At 43.1% G+C, this 20,460-nt stretch overlaps 1 non-coding gene across 1 annotated transcript; it reads left to right on the forward strand.

Annotated features, from left to right (window-relative positions):
* The first annotated feature begins 20,135 nt into the window (after nt 1-20,135).
* On the forward strand, nt 20,136-20,255 carry LOC117201326 (U5 spliceosomal RNA). The gene has a single exon (XR_004483331.1). It is a non-coding gene; the product is annotated as a U5 spliceosomal RNA (small nuclear RNA).
* The last annotated feature ends 205 nt before the right edge of the window (nt 20,256-20,460 follow it).

The raw sequence follows: 20,460 nt of genomic DNA on the forward strand, positions 1-20,460 counted from the left end.
CTGTCTTCTTCACAATGCTGTCTGAGGATACCTGTCGTCAGAGACCAGAAAATTTGTATCCATTAGAGGAAAGAAAATAGAGAAAGCCCTTCAATGAAGCCTCAAACATGTGGGCATCCTACCAGCACCAGAACATCTCAAGCATCACAGATCATGTATCTGGAGTGCACTTATCCATCAGACCAGAATGGTGTTGTAGAGTGATGTCAGCCTTCTAGAGTTCTGCTTAGGGAACAGAGGGGTTTAGAAGACAGAGATTGACTCATTTTACTAGTGAGAGGTGATTTCCCCAAAGTTACATGGCTAGTCAGTGGCAAAACAGAAGCTCATTTCTACTTGTGTTATTCTCCATCCCCCCCTTATAATTTGTAAGACTGAAGGATTGGGAGGAATATCCAGCACCTTTTTAGTTGAGAAAATAAGTCATACAAGCCTACGTTCCTTTCCCACATAGTTTTTCTGAAGGCTCTAATGGTGAGCTAAGAGGATCTTGCCAAGAGGTACTTGAGGGAAAGATCTTAAAGAAAAGGATCAATCTATCCTCTCTTAGACTCTTAGTCTTTCCGTCCATTCCTTTAAGGTATGAGTAAGGAGTACGAAATATGATTATATAATCCTCAACCCAAAGGCACTACCTCACCTGGAGTGAAGAATTGAAAACAGGATTTTCCATCTGGGATGCCTCAGGTGAAAGCATTTTTGCAATCTTCGGCTTGAATCCTGGATTTTAAAACACAGTGGCTACATAAAATGACCCCATATAACACTTCTCTATAAAGAAAGACTTACTGTGCAGCCCTCAGATTTGTCCGTATCTGAGCAGCTTAAAGGACTTGCCTGCCTTTGTTTTCCCTGACAGTGACCTTATTTTCTGATTTCAAACCCAAGACTCCAAATGTGGCAAAGTCTTGCTTTATATTGTGAGTTAACTTATACAGAAAGTCTTATGAAGGTGTAAAAGTCAAAGTGCATTTAATCAATGCAATTAGCTAAACATAGATACAAAAAAACCCCAAAAATACATGAAATCAAGACTGTCCCCATTAATATTTTTCATGGGGAGAATCATGAGTTGCTAGTTTAGTTTTTTAAAGTTTATTAACATTTTTAGATATATTTGGTTACTTTCTTTTTTTTTTTGCTGTACGCGGGCCTCTCACTGTTGTGGCCTCTCCCGTTGCGGAGCACAGGCTCCGGACGTGCAGGCCCAGCAGCCATAGCTCACGGGCCTAGCCGCTCGTGGCATATGGGATCTTCCCGGACCGAGGCATGAACCCGTGTCCCCTGCATCGGCAGGCGGACTCTCAACTACTGCACCACCAGGGAAGCCCGGTTACTTTCTTTTTAAAGTACCTTTTTTCATATTATAAAACTTAATAAATATTCTTTGTAGAATATTTAGAAGATACAAATAGGCAAAAACTGTAAAATTTTAAAACTTTATGATCTTACCCATTCAAGATAACCAGTGTTTGGTCACTTATTTTATTTTCCTTCCAGACCTACACACATACTATGTAAACACATGCACACGTGCACACCTGTGCACTTGTGGACACACACCCCCCCCCACTGGATTACATTGTACAAACAGCCTATATTTTTTTCCATTTAATATTCTAATAAATACTTACCTATGACATTATTTCAATGACTGATTTGTATTTCTTTGTATGGTATTAGTTAATTAATCCATCCCATATTGTTTGGTTATTTTAAAGCTACTGTAAACATCTTTGGAACTAATTAATCACTCGAGAGGTTTCTCAAATTCGGAAGCATTGTTTTCCTAAAATGTTTACTTCTATCACATTCATTTTCAGTAGCAGGGAAGTTATAAAAACTGTTAAAAGCTTGCAAACCATCATCTTCAAAATAACTTAAGACGGTGACCGAAAAGAGTCAGATTGCTAGAAATTCAACTTTAATAATAAAAGGCAATGTGATCCACAAAATAGTATCTCTTCAGGTATTTTTTTTACACAATTCTTTTTTTTAAATTTTAATTGAAATGTAGTTGATTTACAGTGTTGCGTTAGTTTCAAGGGTACAGTAAAGTGCTTCAGTTATACATATATGTATATATTCTTGTTTTACATTCTCTTCCCTTATATGTTATTACAGGATATCAAGTATAGCTTCCTCTGCTATACAGTAGGTCCTTGTTGGTTATCTATTTTATACATAGTAGTGGGTATATGTTAATCGCAAGCTCCTAGGGGTGAGGGAGGAGCCAATGTGGTGTTGCAAGAAGGAAATTGCTCTTCTAGGACTGGTGTGAGAAGACCACCAGCTCGCACCACACACAGTCAGCACCCTGAACTCCCCAAGGGGCCCTTCTTGCATTTATTTTTCCCTTCTATGTTGACCTTCACTAGAGAATAAAACTTACAGAGTGGTGACGAATTACATGTGATTTGTCCTGGGTTCCGTGACCCACGTCCTCCATCCTATCACCGTTCATCATGGCTGGCCCCCGTGCATTGTTAATAAACAGAGGGAGGAGAGCTGATGAAGACATGGTAGAGAAGATTTGAGTGCTGTTCCTGGAAGACTGGTGTGGGCTGTCCCACATGCAAGTCAGCAGAAGCATATTCCCTTTGTTGCCTGAGACTAGATTAATACCGTCGGTTTCTGCACCACTCATCAGTGTCAAAGTTATGAGCATAATAACTTCCTTAAGTGACACACGTCATAGCCCAAGTAACAAAAGCTTCCTTTAGAATATTTGGCAGTGGTAATTTACTACTAGTAATGTAAATTATGGATGGTCACAAGGTTTTTTGTTGTTTGTTTGTTTGTTATTATTTATTTATTTATTTGGCTGTGCTGGGTCTTCGTTGCTGCTCACGGGCTTTCTCTAGTTGCGGCGAGTGGGGGCTACCCTTTGTTGCAGGTGCACAGGCTTCTCATTGCGGTGGCTTTTCTTATTGCACAGCATGGGCTCTAGGTGTGTGGGCTTCAGTAGTTGTGTTGCACAGGCTCAGTAGTTGTGGCGCATGCGCTTAGTTGCTCTGCGACATGTGGGATCTTCCTGCACCAGGGCTTGAACCCATGTCCCCTGCATTGGCAGGCAGATTCTTAACCACTGCGCCACCAGGGAAGTCTGGTCACAAGGTTTTTTAAAAATATCCCCAAATTTCTTATACTAAGCATCTGACAAAAGAAAAAAAACCAACAAACCCAGCTCATCCAATTCTCAATTTCTCATCCCAATTTAAATGTATAAATTTATGAAAAAATGGCCACTTCCACATTAGCTGGTTTGGCTACTTCGGAGCAATTTTGGTTTTCTACTACAGCCTCTTTCCTCCATAAAATGCCTTGCTAGATACCTCTGTTTCAGATGCCTGATTTTGGCTGCTGGTGAGAAGAACCAAGGGATGCAATCAGCCCCTCTGTCTCTTCTATCTTCAGGCCTGGACAGGGGCCCTCCTCCGCTCTATGGCCTTCTTGAATATGGCGTCTGCATTCATTCCCAGCACAGGGCCTGCCCCAAGGAGGGGACCTCCTTGCAGAGCACTCTTTCCCCACAGTCCCTGATGCCTGTATTCTGAGATAAAGTAAGCCTGTGCTCCATCCCCTCTGCCAAACTTCTGCTTATCACTAGGCAAGGCAAATATCATTGGAATGTTTCAGTGTGTTACTAACCAAATTCCAGTGCAATCCCAATCACTTGCTTGAGGGTTGTGAGCACTCACCAGTCCTGGCATTAAGTCCTTGAAGGAGGTCAACAACCTCAATGAGGATAAACATCAGCTTGCCCTTTCACATTGAACATGTCAAGCTGACCTACAAGGATGTAAGCACCCCAAGGGCTGCAGCTTCTGTATTGTTCTCTAATGCATCCCCCTAGTACACCTGGAATGCTACCAGAACAGTACTCTAGAGTGCCAGGGACATAGTTGGTACTTAATAAATGATTTTCAAAAATCGAGTTAAAGTTTCCTTACAGTGAACAACCCATTCTTGAACTTCATATAAGTGCAGTCATTTAGTATGAGCTCTTTTATATGTGTCAGAGTTTTAAACTCAACATGTTTTAGAGATTTATCCATGTTTGCATATATTAGTAATTTGTTCTTGTTTATGGCTGTGCAGTACTCCATGCATAAATATTCCACAATGTGTTTATCCATTCTCTAGTTGATGGATATTTGGTTATTTCCAGTTTGGGGCTGCTATGACTAAAGCTTCCAAAAACATTCTTTTACGTCTTCTTGTGGATGTATGTTTTTAGTTCTCTTGGGTAAATACTCAGGAATGAAAATGCTGGATTATAAAGTAAGGATAACTTGATAAGATTCTGCCAAGCTAGCAATAAATATTGATTGAGTCCTTTAATACGTATCCAGATAAGTTGGTCTTTCAATTTGAAATATCCTTTCCCTTTCTCAATCAATTATCGTAAAATTCATTTTTCAAGGTTTTGTTCCATAAGGACTTACTTCCCTGATTGTCACAATATGTATTCAGCAAGTTTAATGTTTAACAGATATTTATTGCACATCTACTAGTTTCCTGGTATTTTATTGTTTTCTGAGGCTACAGAGGTGGAACTCAATCCTTGCCTTCAGGAAGCTTGCAGTCTAGTGGAGAAGACAGCTGTGATGGGGGATAGTGAGGCATGCACAGGGTACTAAGGGGCTGCAAAGAGGAAACACATAACTCAGTCTGAGAGGTCGTTCTAGGACTGGAAGCCTCAACTGAATGTAATAGTTTGTGGAAAAAGAAGAAGACATTCTAGGCAAAGAAAACTGCAGGTATGAAGAGAGATGAAGGAGAGCATGCTTCATTTGGGAACAAGTGGATCCCCATGGCTGGAGCACTGGGCATGAGTGTGGGTCAGGGGAGGCACCAAGGAGACAAAGGGGGCTGGGGAACAGCCAAGACCTGGATCACAGAAGGCCTTGAATGTCATATTAAGGCATCTGGACTTTACCTGCAAATCAATGGGGAACCACTGAATGGTCTTAAGTAGGGGTGACATTATAGGATTAACTGCCTCTCCTACTTTTCCACAGCAACTGACTTGACTTTTATTACACCACTTGTTCCAATTTGCCTCTTGCTGCTGTGGTTTGTAGGTGTGTCTCCTCTCCATCTGGCCTTCAAGGTAAGGCTTGTGAATGTCTTCGGGATCTCCATGACCCCAAAGCACCTATCAGCTGGTGTGTATATGGTAGGTGCAAGTGCTTTATGGGGTTGAGCCATGAATTCCTAGAGGCAACCATCACCCTTGGGGCTGCTAGACTGAGGTTTAAGGAGGATGTTCATTTTCCTTGGGGCATAGATCCCACTGAAATGGATTTGAGAGAAAAGTTCTAAACTCTAAGATGGAAGAAAGGGGGCAGAAATCACACATAACTAAGAGCCCTCAGTTTTTCCTGTCATGATTTTATCTGCCTCCCACCCCGAATTCCACTGAGGTATTTTGAGGCTGTTCTATAGCAAAAACCTGGTTGCTTTTCTGAAGCTTTCTGGAATTTCCATCTAGTGAACAGATGGCATTGCTTTCTTATGTAGAGTAAAAGAATCTCATGTACTCAAACACTGAAAGCTTGAGAAAACACACAGAGCCTGGGTAGTAATTATAATGGGGAAAGAACATGATATGTCAACAGAGAGCTAGTCTCTGTACAAAGCAAGAATCCGGTTGGTTCCTTGGCAGGTAATGTGGCCTCTGCAGGGAGTGTCGGGGTTGAGGGTATGTGTGCACCGATGTGGTGCTAATAATGGGTCTGGGCCGGGCAAGGTCTCATCTATCAGCACGACTGAATTGTCTTCTCTCTATATATAGAAAGTTCCTATTATGTGCTTGGCCCTGAGAATCCAGAAGTGAAAAGACAGTCCCTGACCTCAGGGGCTGTCAGCATGGTGGTGGAGACAGACTCATAAAAGATCTGCACAAAAATCGAGAACAGAAAGTAGAAATCTCTAACCCAGCCTGGAGAGATCAGGGGAGGTCCCTGGGGGAGGTGACATGTGAGCTGAGTCTTATGAGTGGGTTGGGAGCTGGCCAGGAGGAGTGGTAAGGAGGTGAAGTAAAGGGCAAGACAGCGGACATTCCGGATTGAGGAGACAGTGTGAGCAAGGGCATGGATGTCCCAGGAGTGAAGTGGATACAGAGACGTCATATAAGCAATGCTGCATGGCTGGATAGGGTAGGGAGTAGCCAAAAATGAGGCTAGAGATGCAAGCTGGGGATTAGAAATATCTGAATATAGAGAAATACCTGAGCAAAACAACATTACACAAGTTCATGCAAATTACTGCATAACAAGGTGCACCCTATCAGGAAACCTGCTTACAAGGTTGACAGCATGGGAATATTTGGTATCAGAACCCTACTGCCAAGGTCAACACGTCTCACAAAGGAAGAAGTAGTCATTTATTCATTTAATCTAAATACATATAGAGAGCAGGTGCTCAGTGCTAGGCACTAGAAGTCTATGCTGAATACTATATTCCTGACAAAATGACTAGTACTTTTCATTCTGCCCAAGGTGAGGACTCCATAGATAGTTGTTCAATAAATCAATGATCAATTTGAGCCCCTGCCCAAGGAGTTCACAGTCTATCAGGCAGGTCAGAGAGGTAAGCAGATGATTATGATAGCAGATGATTACAATTAAGATAGGACAGGGAACTCAACCTAAAAATGTCTGCAAGAACCAAAAAAGTAAAATAAGTAAATGAAGAGACCTCCAGGTGAGGGACAATAGGGACTGGTGGGGACTACAGCCAGTAGAGAGCGTGTTCTCATTCTCAGGAGGATAGTTGCTACTCAACTCCAGGTAAATTAGGATCAAAAGGGGCTGGAAATTTGTGCTTTTATCAAGTGAATGTTACTGTGTAAATTGGTCGCTCCCACATGCTCACTGTTCCAGCATGATCAGCCTGGTACCTACATGGAGGTGGCCTGGAGAGAGAGACATTGGTTAGCAAGACACAAGGGCTGAATACCTGCCTTTCTGGGTGAACATGGCATGGGACACAGCAACCTGCAAGATCAGAGGGGGACACGATAGTCCTTGCAGCCAAGAGGGCAAACAGTGTCAGGCACTGCCAGGGACCCCAACCTCCCGGCAGCCCATCAGGCTCATGTGCAGGCTCATGTTTTAGGTCAATCTCTGACCTTCTTAGGTCAGGACTGGGCTCCAGTGCAGCTCCTGCCCCAGAGAGGACTTGTGTGGCAGTTGCTAATTCTCTGGCCACAGGGATCCGTTTGGGGCTGTTTGTTCTGTCGAAGGAAACAGAAGATTGCAGCGTGTCAGAATCCTGCTCCTCCTTCTGCACCGCTCCCTCTCCCACCACATTAAAAACTACTGAACAAACAGAGAAATCAAAGATGATTATATGCTGCTGGAAACCCGCGTGCTTCCGCCTGGCTGCGTACCCCTGCCAAACTGTTATGTAAGCCACGGCCCCACTCAGGCCTGGAACCAAACAGAGATGCCATTGACAGCTCGTCACCCACAGCTTTCCCCAGATCCTGTCTCACCTGGAGTGAACCTTCCCCCGGGGGAGGGGAGGGCCACAGCACAAACTGACAAGCTGCTTTTACATTTGTTTTGGGATTTCCCTCTCTCCCTTCCCAGCCAGTTCAGAGGTATGGGTGGGTCAGGAATAGGAGTTTACTTTGGCCGGATTCCCAGCGACTGAGACGTTTTATACTGGAAAACTCCATCTAAAATCCTGGGGAATTGAGTGTTTTTCACCCTCTGAAGTGAATAAGGCATTTTGGACGTTTAGATACCAGAGTTGAACAAGGAATTTCTGGAGCCCGAGGTGACCTCTCGGCCAGACCACACTGCTCTGATGACCAATACTTATTTCTATTTAGGGATTCTGGGCATGTTCCCCAGCCCTAAACCACCTAAATGGACTTAGAAGAGCTTTTCCTTTGATGTGTCAATGACTTGAGTAAATGAGCTGAATTCTCAGGGTTTTATTTTTTTTCTTCTGTACCACAGGGTTAGGAATACTCAATAGCTCCGATAGCAAGTGCACTAAAGGTTTTCAATGTTAATTATGACTTTTTGGCATGGTTATAATTATATCTGAAGTGAGCTCCCATCTGTTTACTGTTGACAGTGTTCAGGAGTTTATATATTCATAAATATTCAACATTGGGATTCCATTCCTTTCCCTTTTGCAGCCTTAACTGACCATATTCCACATGAGAGATTTAAATCTCAAGTAGAAGGGCCTGAACTTTGGAGTCAGATAAAACCTGTGTTGGAGACACAGCTTTTTCATTCAGAGTCTATGTGACCTTGTGCTGTAGCTTCAGCCTTGCTAAGTCCCTCGTCTACTGGTTCCCCTTAATTTTCCTATATCACTTTAGAAAACAAGGCTTCCAAGGTCCAATTCTGGCTTTGGAGAATGGCTGACTGTGTCCACCTCCTGGCCCTCATCTCTTTTCCTACTAACCCTGGAGGGAGCTCCTCACGAGCCAAGGGGCCAGGGTGGTTGTTCAGCTCTTTCTAACTCTTGGTGACCTAGAAGCCAGATCTTATAGTTGATACAGATGTCTCCTCCCAGGCAGATGGCCAGCAAATTCTTATTCCTTGCACAGGCATTCTGAAAAAGCTCACACCAAAGAAGGAATTGCCTTTTTTAGATCCCAAGCTATAGAAGGGCTAGTCAGTAGGCCCCTAAAAAGAGAAGAGATTTATGGGGGTACCACATAAGCATTATGGCAGAGAGAGCAAACTAAATACACTGAGAACTATTTTTACTAAGTGAAACTATTTTGCACACCGTGAAAACAGTCAACTGCCCTCCCATTGTCTGAATGTAAATAGGGGAACCAAGCTCAGAGCCTAACCCTCTTATTATAGGGAAGCTTTGCTTCCCACTCTGCTTCAAGATGACCTTTGGCTGGAAACAAAATGTGGGTCTGAATTCAGTAAAGCTTGGGTTCTTTTATATGACTCCACTCTCCCAGTCCAGAGGAAATAAAAATCCCTGCTTCCGAAATCCAGTGGCCTCTGTGAGTGAGCTCATCCAGCCCTTAATGGTTTTCTGGATAATAATTAAACTCATGTTGACCAACCTCCTTACACTGTTATCTAAAAAAAAGAGAAGTGGTGTGGTTGGGATGGGGCCCTGGGAAGCAAGCCTTTTTGAGCATCTTTCTCCCTCTGTCCAACTGCTGGCTTCCAGCCTGGCTATACAACCTCCAACAGGAAGCCTCCCTCCTCAGACCCTTCAGATCTCCACCTGGAGAAAGGGGATGAGAGTAACAAGGAGTTGAATAATCTTAACTAAGGGAGTTGGTTTCTTCATAAAACATGCTCTCCTTAATCTGGCTGGAGCAGGGTAGATGAGAGGGAAAAGCAGCCCAGTGAATGCATCAAGGCTGTATCAGCCATGCCCCCCAAACGGGCACAACTAGAATGGGGTGTTTAGCACCAGAGAACACTTTCATGTGCCTGAGAACTGGCCAGCCTGCCAGTTTGAATGTATGAGATCAGCTCTTTGGAAGCCTCCTCTTCAACCCCAGGCAGTTTGACTAATTCAACAGCTCTTAAGTGATGGATAAAGGGACCTGGGTCAGTAACATGCAGTTCAAAGATATAGATAACGAGGTAAAAAAGTGTGTGACACATACTTTTTGTCAATCATGCTTTGTCTACAAAATAAAGAGCAACAGGAATCACTGATATATATACATATATATATGTGTATATATATATATATATATATATATATATATATATCTCCATACACATATAGATTTAGAGATACATAAACACTCCAGTGTACAAATTTGGAACTTCTGCACTAAACTTTAATCATTAATAATTACTGCTCATTCTAATCTGGGCCATGATCTTAGCAAATCAATTGTTTCTGGATGTTTCTAAGAATAAAAGCTCTTCTGGAATATGTATGTGGCTTTGGAGAATGAGGATTTTTAAAACAAACTTTATTTTTTACAATAGTTTTAGACTTGAAGAAAAATTGCAAAGATAGTACAGAGTTCCCATATACCCCTCACCTAGTTTCCCCTATGAGTAACATCTTACATGAGCATGGTACATTTATTACAATTAAGGAACCGATATTGATACATTATTATTTTTTAAATAAATTTATTTATTTATTTTTGGCCACGTTGGGTCTTTGTTGCTGCGCCTAGGCTTTCTCTAGTTGCAGCAAGCGGGGGCTACTCTTCATTGCAGTGCATGGGCTTTCTCCTTGCAGTGGCTTCTCTTGTTGCAGAGCACGGGCTCTAGGCATGCGGGCTTCAGTAATTGTGGCACACGGACTCAGTAGATGTGGCTCATGGGCTCTAGAGCGCAGGCTCAGTAGTTGTGGCGCATGGGCTTTGTTGCTCCGCGGCATGTGGGATCTTCCCGGACCAGGGCTCAAACCCGTATCCGCTGCATTGGCAGGCGGATTCTTAACCACTATGCCACCAGGGAAGTTCCAATACATTATTATTAACTAAAGTCCATACTTCAAAGAATGAGAGTTTTACAGAAAATTGGCATTAAAATTCTTCAGAGGTATCTTAACTCAAGTTTTCACATCACAGAGAGAAGTTCTTTTCTGACCTCCTATCTCCCCCATCACCTCTTAGAACATTCACTGATTGTTTGCTGCTTTGCTGCTATATGGTCAGGCTGCTCAAAATGGCTGCTCTCTTACTCTCTGTAAGAGAGCACATCCCCTGCCCGACCAGTGCCTGCTTCACCTATACCCTATACACATGACTGACTTTCCTATGTACTTGTCCCAGACCCCAGCTAGTGATTGTTCTTATCAAAGGGGTAGTGAGGGGTGTGCCCCTCTACTGGTTTCCCTGGTAGCTAATGAGCCCACCTGACATCAATTCCCCTATAACAGGTAATCTCCCCTCCCCGCCCCGCTTCCAGGAGCGAAGACTGTCACCATGTCCTGCCCGTCGTTGCTCCAGGACTTGCTTCAGACATGTAAGCTCCCTCATCCATTAAATCATTTATGTCTCTGTGGCTGACTCTGGGCTCTTTCTTTGGTCTTGAAGCTGGGCTTGTAAGCCTGCAGGATGCAGCCCAACAGCTGCCTTCTATCTGCAAAGGAAAAGATGTTTTCTGGTCTAAGAACTTGACTATCCACCGGGAAGCAACTCTCATACATCTTGTTTTCAGTTGTTCCCCTCAAAAGTATTTTAAAATAGTGGTGGAGTGAAACGGTGAAGAGTAGAGATTTTGGAATCAAACAGATTGAATCCCAGTTCTGCCATTTATAAGCTATTACTTTATCAAGCCTCATTTTTCTCATCTGTAAAGTGGAAATAATAGTATCACAGATATAGAGAACAAACTAGTGTTTACCAGTGGCGAGAGGGGACGGGGAGGGGAAAGGTAGGGGGAGAGGATGAAGAGGTACAAACTACCATGTATAAAATAAATAAGCAACAAGGGTATATTATACAGCACAGGGAATAATATTTTATAATAACTATAAATGGAATATAATCTTTAAAAATTGTGAATTACTATGTTGTACACCTGAAACTTATATAATCTTATAAGTCAACTACACCTCAAAAAAAGAATGAGATATAAAATATGTATAAATTACAAAAGAAATAATAGTAGTATCTTTTTCATTGATTTGCTGTGAGGATTGAATAACAATATTTCAAAACACTTAGCACAGTGCCAGGCATATAATAGTAGCCCAATAATGGTAGCTATCATTAAGCTGAAAAGGTGAAGCCCTTTTGAAAGGCAGCTGTGGTCAATAGACTAGTCAATGAGTAATCTAGATCAATTTGGTCAAAAATAGCTTTTTCAAAAAAGATCAGTTTCAAAGGTCAGTAGAGAGAAGATAAATAGTTATGGAAGCATAAACTAAATTGCCTGAAGAATTCTTTTCAAATTAGAAAGAAAATGGTCATTAAAGGGACTGCTGACGTGAAAACATGTGAAGCATTACCCAGTGTCTTTCTCTGCTTTACCATTCCATTTGAAGAATTAAATTATCAGTAAATGCTTAGAGCAGTAAATATCCCTATTGAAGGTATTCCTTGGGAAGAAATGATGTCTCAGAGCTAACTGGGAATATTATGGAGATCTGGGCCCTGTCTACATCTCTGGCTCCTATTCACCATGTCTCATCTCACCACATTCTAATTCTCCAGCCATGTGGAACTACTGCAGTGTATCAAACATGCATGCCCTCTTGCCTTCCATGGCCTTGCACGCTTGGCTCCTTCTGCCTGGGTACACCCCATACTTTCACCTGGCTGACATACTCTTCAAGACTCAGCTCAGGTATCACCTCCTCTGGAAAATCTTCCCCAGCCACTGCTCTTCTGGTTAAGGCATACTCCCAGAGGCTCCCAGGCTTCATTCTTGTAACATTTAACCCAATTCCTCACCTCTCTCTCCCACTCTGTTGTAAGTACCATAAGTAACTGAAGTCTTGCATGGTACCTGGGACATGATAGGTGCTCCAAACATGTTGGCGACTGCCTATTCTCTGATCATCTGCAAGCCCACAGGCTTTTGATTCTTCTCTCAAATTCTAAAGTGGAAGCAGTTAGGGGAGGCCCATGGATTGGTGAAAGCTGCATTTTTACACCTGAAGCATAAATGAGAAAACTTGAAAGGTTACTCTTCAAAGAATATCATTAAAGTCAATGTAGGATTCAACCACAGCAGATAATCTGTGCAGTGGTTTCCAGGCCCCAGTGCATGACACGATACTGGTCTGTGTGAAGTTTTCCCAAGGCAATGAGGATTCTTCTCAAAAAATTTCCACCTGCTTCATGAGGCTGTTCAGTCTTGTGAATGGCCTGAGATGGGGGGTGCCTTACAGTTCACGTCCTCCAGCTCTCCCGGGACAGATGTCTGGTCTACGCCTTCCCACCTTCCTATAAATTGTGGCCATTCTGATTGTACAGTTGAGGAAACCAAAGTAATTTCCTGAAGGTCTCATAGTTACCAAGTTTTAAAATTAAGATACAGACCCATCTATCTCGTTCCAGAGCATTTAACCACCATCTTCTTCAGCTGGTACCTGATCACATCATAGGCTTAGTGCCCAGAAGGACAGAGCCTCCTCATATGGGGCTGAGCTTACAAACCCAGGTCTATTTTACTATATTTGTATCCCAGACTGGACTGCACTAGTGCCTTCATATCATTCTGGAAGTGTTTTACACCTCCTAACTCTCTTCTTCCCTTCTTTATCCTGTGGAGTCCTCTGGTACTGGGTAAGGAGAAAACCTTCCAGGGTAGATAAAGAGGGACCTTCCTATCTTATACGATTATATTATACTTACTTACCCCACAGCGGGATCCATTCTGCACCTGGGGATTACAGTGGAATTCCTAGTGGTAGGGATAGTGCCATGTGTCCAATCATTCTACAGTGGATTCCAAAAATCTCTTTAAATAGTTAACTTGGGCAAGAGCTTTGTACCAAGATAAGTAGGTTTTTAGTGGGGTTTGGGAATTTTCTTTAATATGTAAGGTTATTTGTTATAATTCTGGTATCTTGGCATGAAATTTAGTCTTATATGAAACACTAGAAGACACACATGACTTTTAGGTTAAATTTTTGGCACTTTGTGATTTATAAGTCAAAGCAGCAATATACCTACAGTACAAAATTCCCATGCAAAGAGCCCCTGGGCCCAGCTGCTACATATTTTCTGGATGTGACTCCGGACACAGGCCTGGAGCAATGGTCATCCTGTCCTCGAACTGAAGAGTGCCTGAGAACAGGTGAGTCGGCTGGCTCTGTGGAAGAAGATGCAGCCCATTTTGCACTTAGAGGAGATGTTGTTATTTCTGTTTCAGAGTCATCATCTTCACTGACAACATTCTTTCCCTGCAAAGTGAGCTGGAACAGAGGTAGAATATGAGTGATTCAGAAGTGAAAACCCATGGAGAGATGATGAAACAGACAGGAGCAGCAGGCAGACCCATACATACCCTCTGGCTTCTGCCTTTTAGGCCCACAGCAAGTCAGCCTTGCTGTTCCCTCGCTGGGAGATTATTCTGTGGTTTTGGCACAAGACAGCGACCTGGGAGAGAAAGCAAAGTCTATGGATATGTTTGCCTTTTCTCCTCTAAGCCAACTAGTGCCTTGTTTTTCTGTGAGCCTGCCACTGTGGGAAAATTGCAAGAGTGTAAAGTTTCCCTCTTTGTCCCCAGCGCACTTCATTTACCAGCGAGCCAAGCTGGGAACAGAGCCGCCTCTCACAGGCCTCATGAATGACTCCATTTTCTCAGGGCAGCTCTGCCCGCCCATTGTCTGACTGTCATGCCCTCTTGTATAGGTGTTCCCTGCAGGCCGTCTGTTATGTAACGCCTGTGCAGGGCACATCTCGTGAGAGCGACAGGATCAGAGAAAGAGAGGAAAAACCCAGAGGGTAACCAAGATCAAAATGTCTTCGTGGAGAAGGAAAAAAAAAAAAAAAAAAGACTAGCCATCCTTCAGCTCTTTTCCTGGGCTTGTTTGCCTGAGTGATAAACTTCGATTGCTGGCCCATGGCTGACTCAAGTGAGTGCTTCTGTCTATGTTATACACAAGATGGAACATGCTCTACCCTCAGGCCCACACCAGCACAGCTGCCACCTAGGTCCTCCTGTAAGACTCTGACAAGAAATGCTACTCCTTCTCTCTCATGGCCTAGGAGGAAAGGACCTACCCGCTCCTCACTCACCACTTTCTATGCCTCCATCTCTTGCTACTCCGTTGGCCCAGTGAGCCTCTCCGTCCTGCTTAGAGAACAATCCACCCCCTCAGACTTTCCTCTGGCAATTTTTAGGTGGCCTTGACTCTCCATCAGAGTTCAGTGTTGAGAGGTAGCTGTCGTTTAATGTCCACAAACGGGGACCACTGTCCCCCATATTTACATCACCTGAATGGCATGTCCTGGGCTTAAATGTTATCCATCATCTCTTTTGGTCACATTACCAATATGGTGGTGACATGTAGCAAGGTGGAGGTGGTGTATGTCCTTCTTTCTCTATCTGCCCCCAGCATTTCCTCCAGGTTTTTGCTGCAGAACACCAGCTCTGGGGTCATGAGAAGAGACTTTATGGCAAATAAAATAGGATTGCATGGCCAGATATTTGGCATACTCTGTACCCTTTTTTGCATAGAGTATACCCTGCATACTCTACCTTCCTCTTGGAAAGTTGAAATGCATGCATCATAAAACCCTGAAATGTTTGCAGTAAAGAAACCTACATCACTTTGGTATAACATATCCAAACTTACTTGACTGTTAGGTTACAACCTGCATGAGGACAAGAACTTTACCTGTATTTTTCATGGTTGAATTTGTAGTTCACAGCCCTGCTGTGGGTCTTCAAAAAATGTCTTAAATTAAATTGAAGTGAATTTACTTGACCCTTCTTTCCAAGTCCTATCCATTAACATCTTACAGAACTAATGTGCCCTGGAATATACTGTGGTAAATGCTGGTCTGTGCCATTCACTAATACTACTAACTGCAATGAAAAGAAAACAGGAGCACAGGTACGCCCAAGATGAAGACTTTCTGGTCCTCACCTAGAATAGGCTGCAGGATGTTGCTCTGTCCACAGCACTTTAAATGCATCCAGCTCACCCACGAGCCATCCCACAGGGAGGATGGTATATGCCTCTGTCTCTGTGGCTCATCTGGACCTTCTGACTTGTCCCACCACCTACTTTCTTTCACTCACCCTGGTTCTTTGAAACCTCAGCTTTATGAACTGCCTCACAGTAGGTTTTTCTGACTCTCCTCCTTGTTATAAAAATTCATTAAAACAAAATAAAACCTTTTCTCCATCTTCCTGGCTGGGGCTTTGGAGTCTGAAAAATCTAGATTTGAACCCATCTTCTGCCATTTACTTGATGTGAGGTTTTTAGAAATTTCTTGTACCCATCAGAACCTATTCTCTATAAGTAAGGATACTAGCACCTGTTACACAGAGTTGTCCTGAGAAGTAAATAAGCATGTAAGGCTTCAGCACAGTCCCGGCATTTAGCCAGTGTGGGGCACATGACTGCTATTATTCAGTTGCTCTCCCCTCTTACCTGTTGCCTCAGTTTGGGCACATGCACACCTCCAGGTGAGCCTCTACTTTCCCTCTACTGGGTTAGACCCAGCTGGCAGGAACTCTGGTGCAGATATCCTCTGCCTGTGAGGATGTCTCTCCTCTCTTCCCATATGTCCGCTCATTGTTGCCTTCAATAGCCCCTTAGATTCACCCCTTCGTCCCTTCTTATGTCTTCATTATCAGACATAGTAATTAATTAGTAGAGTGTTTCATAGGTTACAAAATTCTTTCTAATACATCATCTCACTTAGTCCTCACAACAACTCTCTGCAGGCTGAGTTATCTTTTTACAGATGAGAAAATAAAAAGGGACTCAATGACTGGTTTGAGGTTACACAGCCATCAAACCTCAGAGGCTGAGTCTGAACACAGGTCTGCCTTCAGATGCAGTGCTCTCCCTCACCACCTCACCACATTTGCCACATGGGTGACTGTGAAGCACAGTGGGGTGGGTGGAGCCTATTCTCCTGCCCCCACAGGAACTTGTCATTACCATTCGATTTCTACCTCTACTTCCACCCTAGGATGTGGTCTTGCATAGCAAAGAAAGGACTGGAGAGAGAGGACATGGGGGGACAGGAAGATAGGAGGGGGAAAGGGAAAGGTAGACCAACTGATCCTCCAACTGCATGTCCCAGATTCTGGGACTCAAGTGTTCCCAGTCTGCCCTTTCCAGGACAGTGGCACACGGGATGCCTATGTCCACATCCAGTAACAGTGAACAAAGATATTCAATGAAACGTGCAGCAGAATATTCTGATTAGCCTACTTGAGATTCCAGTATAAGGAATGTTACATTGTCAATGAGTAAAATACCTCAACCCTTCTAGGAGAACTTGTTTAGTCCTGGTTCTGTTGAGTACATATACTACACCTCCCACCCCCCCACCCCTACACAGAGGCGTCTGTATGGTACGAAGGTAAAGAAATGAACAAATGGTGGTCTTCCTTTTTAGATTGGTCTTTATATCACATCCTAAAACTAAATATATGAAACCTAGTGACAAATCCTTGATCATCTTAGGATCTAGGATGCCTTTGTCATTGTAAGTCACTGAGCCTATAGATGTGAGTTCCTGTGAAGAACAAAGCGTGTAAGGAGCAAGAGACATCCAAAAGTCATGGTAATCCTCAGCCAGCACCCTGGACAGTCACCCACCTTTCTCCTGATCCCTGAGGTCAGATGCCCTAAAAATATAAGCGGCAAATGAAAAGAAAGAGACAAGTCTTCTTTCTCTGTAGGAAGAATCATGCACTAGGAAAAGTAAGGCTCTTGTGTTCTTCTCTAGGGCAGTGAACACTGTTGGGGAATTGGGATCGTAATACATGACACAGAGAAAGAAATGGTAGTCTCTCGTCCTCTGATGCGGAGGTACCGGGAATAGCCTGTCTGTCCCATGCGTCTCTTCCTTCTGGTCCACTTTAATTCCTCTTTCTTTCTCCCAGCCTCCAAACGGCCCTGAAAAAGTATCTCCAGTGTTATTTTCACACAGAAGCCTCAACACAAAGAGTTTAAAGCCCTCTGACTTATCATCCCATTCTGCCATCTAAGGGCACATCTAGAATCTCAAATTTCCACCTTTACAGAAAAGGCATCAAATGAGAGTCTCTGTCTGAACTCTGATGATGAGGCATGTTCTGCCCATATGTTCCTGCATGACAAGCAACTCTAAAACCTAGTGACTTAGAACAACAGTATTTATTTTGCTCATAAGTCTGCAGTTTGGGAGAGATATGGAGGGAAACTTTTGATCCACCCTCACGGGATGGATCCTGTGAGGATCCATCAGAGGAGCTGGGATCCTCTGAAGGCTCGCTTACTCACATCTCCGTTACTTGGGTGGGAAGACACAAAACTGGAGGCTGAAAGAGCTGGGGTTCCTTGGGCATCTCTCTCTGTCTCCATGTGATATCTCCACATGACCTTGCAGGGTAAGTGGACTTCTCACAGGTCAAATCAAAGTTCCCAAAGTGTAGACTGCCTTCTATAACCTAACCTCAGAAGTTATTCAGTGTCACTTCTATTATGTTATACTCATCCAGGGTGTCACAGGATCCACCCAGGTTTGAAGGGAGAGGAGATAGACTTCACTTCTTGATGGGGGACTGACAGGTCCTGGAATAGCACATAGGATGAGAAATATAGCTGTGGCCATTTTTGGAAAGTTTAATCTGCCACACGGAGTAAGTCAATGGAGGGAACATCAGTCTGAAGGTTACTAGTTTCTGAACTGTCAGACACTGGGCTAATGAACTTTTGTACTGCCTTTCAAGCGTTATAAGTTGTAAGGGAATAAAACAATAAAACCAAGTACAGGCCAAGTCAGTTGTAAAAAGCATCCATCCCTTCATATCCTTCTTGCCTCTTCAAACCACTGGTGATAGGCATTGAAGCAGGCATCACCATTACTGTCAGTCAGAAAGCCAAGGCAAGCTGTGATTTTTACATCAAAGGCAAGAAGATTGACAGTGATACCCAGGATTGACGGCAGGGTGAGGAGAACAAGACTAAATATTGCTCTTGCAACTAGAATAACCAGCAAGGGTATTTCTCATTTCTGCTGAAGGAAGGGTTTTACTCTGAGGAATCAGGGGCTTCCAGGACACAGATATAAGGAATTTGATAGCACGTGGAATGAATGAAGACATAAAACAGTGTAGGACCCAATCCTACTAGAAGGAAGGTAACGTATTAACAAAGGTAACATATTAATAAATAAAGCTCCATGCTGTGGGGCACAGTAAAAAAGACACAAGTCTCTTTCCATGAAGAAGGAGAATGAAAAAAACATCAAAATATGTGAGGGCTCTAAAAAGAGAAAATGAGATCTCACTCTCAATACGCCCATCCAGTTATGTAAAAAAATCAACTTTTCAGATAATAAAATAAAGATTAATAAGGTAGCAAATATAATATACCTTTAAGGTAGCAATAATATAATATTAATGCTTATTAATAGTGATAAAAATAAGAGAAAAATAAAACTCAAGAAACAACATAACAAACCACCTATTGAAATGACTAAGATACTTGGACAGTATGCATTCTAATTCTGATTAATCTTAAATATTATTATTCAATTAAACTCTTCAAACTGAAGAACGAACACCTAGAGGTTATTAAAGGCCTATTAAGTGCCACCACTAAGCTAGAATACCTTCAAGTTTATTACAGATTAGTGAAAGTGATAAATATAAAACCTTTTCAATATAATGGATTGTGTTTTATTATTGAGGTCTACCTTGGGAGCACACTGAAAGATCACTTGGACTAGCCTGGGGAAGCTGATTCTTAAAGAAGGAGTACAAATTAAGCAGGTGAAGAAGTGAGGGAAGGAAGAGAAATTCTTGCAGAAGGAATAACAGAAATGTTTGGACGCATAATATATTTGGTAATTTTAGAACATGAACTTCAAAAAAGGGAACATGAGTCTTGAGAGGTAGGCAGGGGCCAGGTTATGAAGAGTTTTACAAACTGGAAAGGAGCTGGCATTGTCTGCAGGTGACAGGAAAGCCCTGAGAGCTTTAAAGAATGCACTGCTGCGTTTGGTCACTCTGTGGAGGATGGTCCAGAGAGAATGGAGGTGAAACCAATTAGGAAGCCAGTGCTGTACTCCAGGTGGGCATTGAAAAGAGCCCACATTAAAGCAATAAGAGTGGAGATGTCCAGGAGAAGGACAAATATGAGAAATATTTAGGTTAAAAACTCATCAAAGTTGGTGATTTGGGGTAGGATGAAATAAGGGGTGACCATTAGGTTACTAGTATAGGCAAGTGGGAAAAGCAGTGGCACCAACTGGGGCAGTAAACAAAGTGAAGGAGAAGCAATTAAAAAGGGGGAGAGGAGGGCTTCCCTGGTGGCGCAGTGGTTGAGAGTCTGCCTGCCGACGCAGGGGACGCGGGCCCCGGTCTGGGAAGATCCCACATGCCGCGGAGCGGCTGTGCGCGTGAGCCATGGCCGCTGAGCCTGCGCGTCCGGAGCCTGTGCTCCGCAATGGGAGAGGCCACAACAGTGAGAGGCCCGTGTACCGCAAAAAAAAAAAAAAAAAAAAAACGTGGGGGGAGAGGAATCTATACTAGTGTTTCTCCTCATAATCGAATGAATCTTTTATCTTTTACTAAAGATTCACATGGGGAGGAAAAAGCATGACAGTTGCCTCAATTCTTTGAAGGCTTGTGGGAATAAACAAGGCTGATATTTCTGTGATAAAAATAGATCTAACGATGAACTTTCCTGCTAGCCCAGTCTGTTAGACTCGGTGCTCCCGATGCAGGAGTTCTGGGTTTGATTCCTTGGTAGGAGTATGGTCCCACGTGTATCCAACAACTGGGAGTTCACATGTCACAAATAAGGAACTCTCCTGTCATAACTAAGGAGCCCGCATGTTACAACCAAGAC

Source organism: Orcinus orca, chromosome 1, assembly GCF_937001465.1.
Source record: "Orcinus orca chromosome 1, mOrcOrc1.1, whole genome shotgun sequence".
Classification (NCBI taxonomy): Eukaryota; Metazoa; Chordata; class Mammalia; order Artiodactyla; family Delphinidae; genus Orcinus; species Orcinus orca.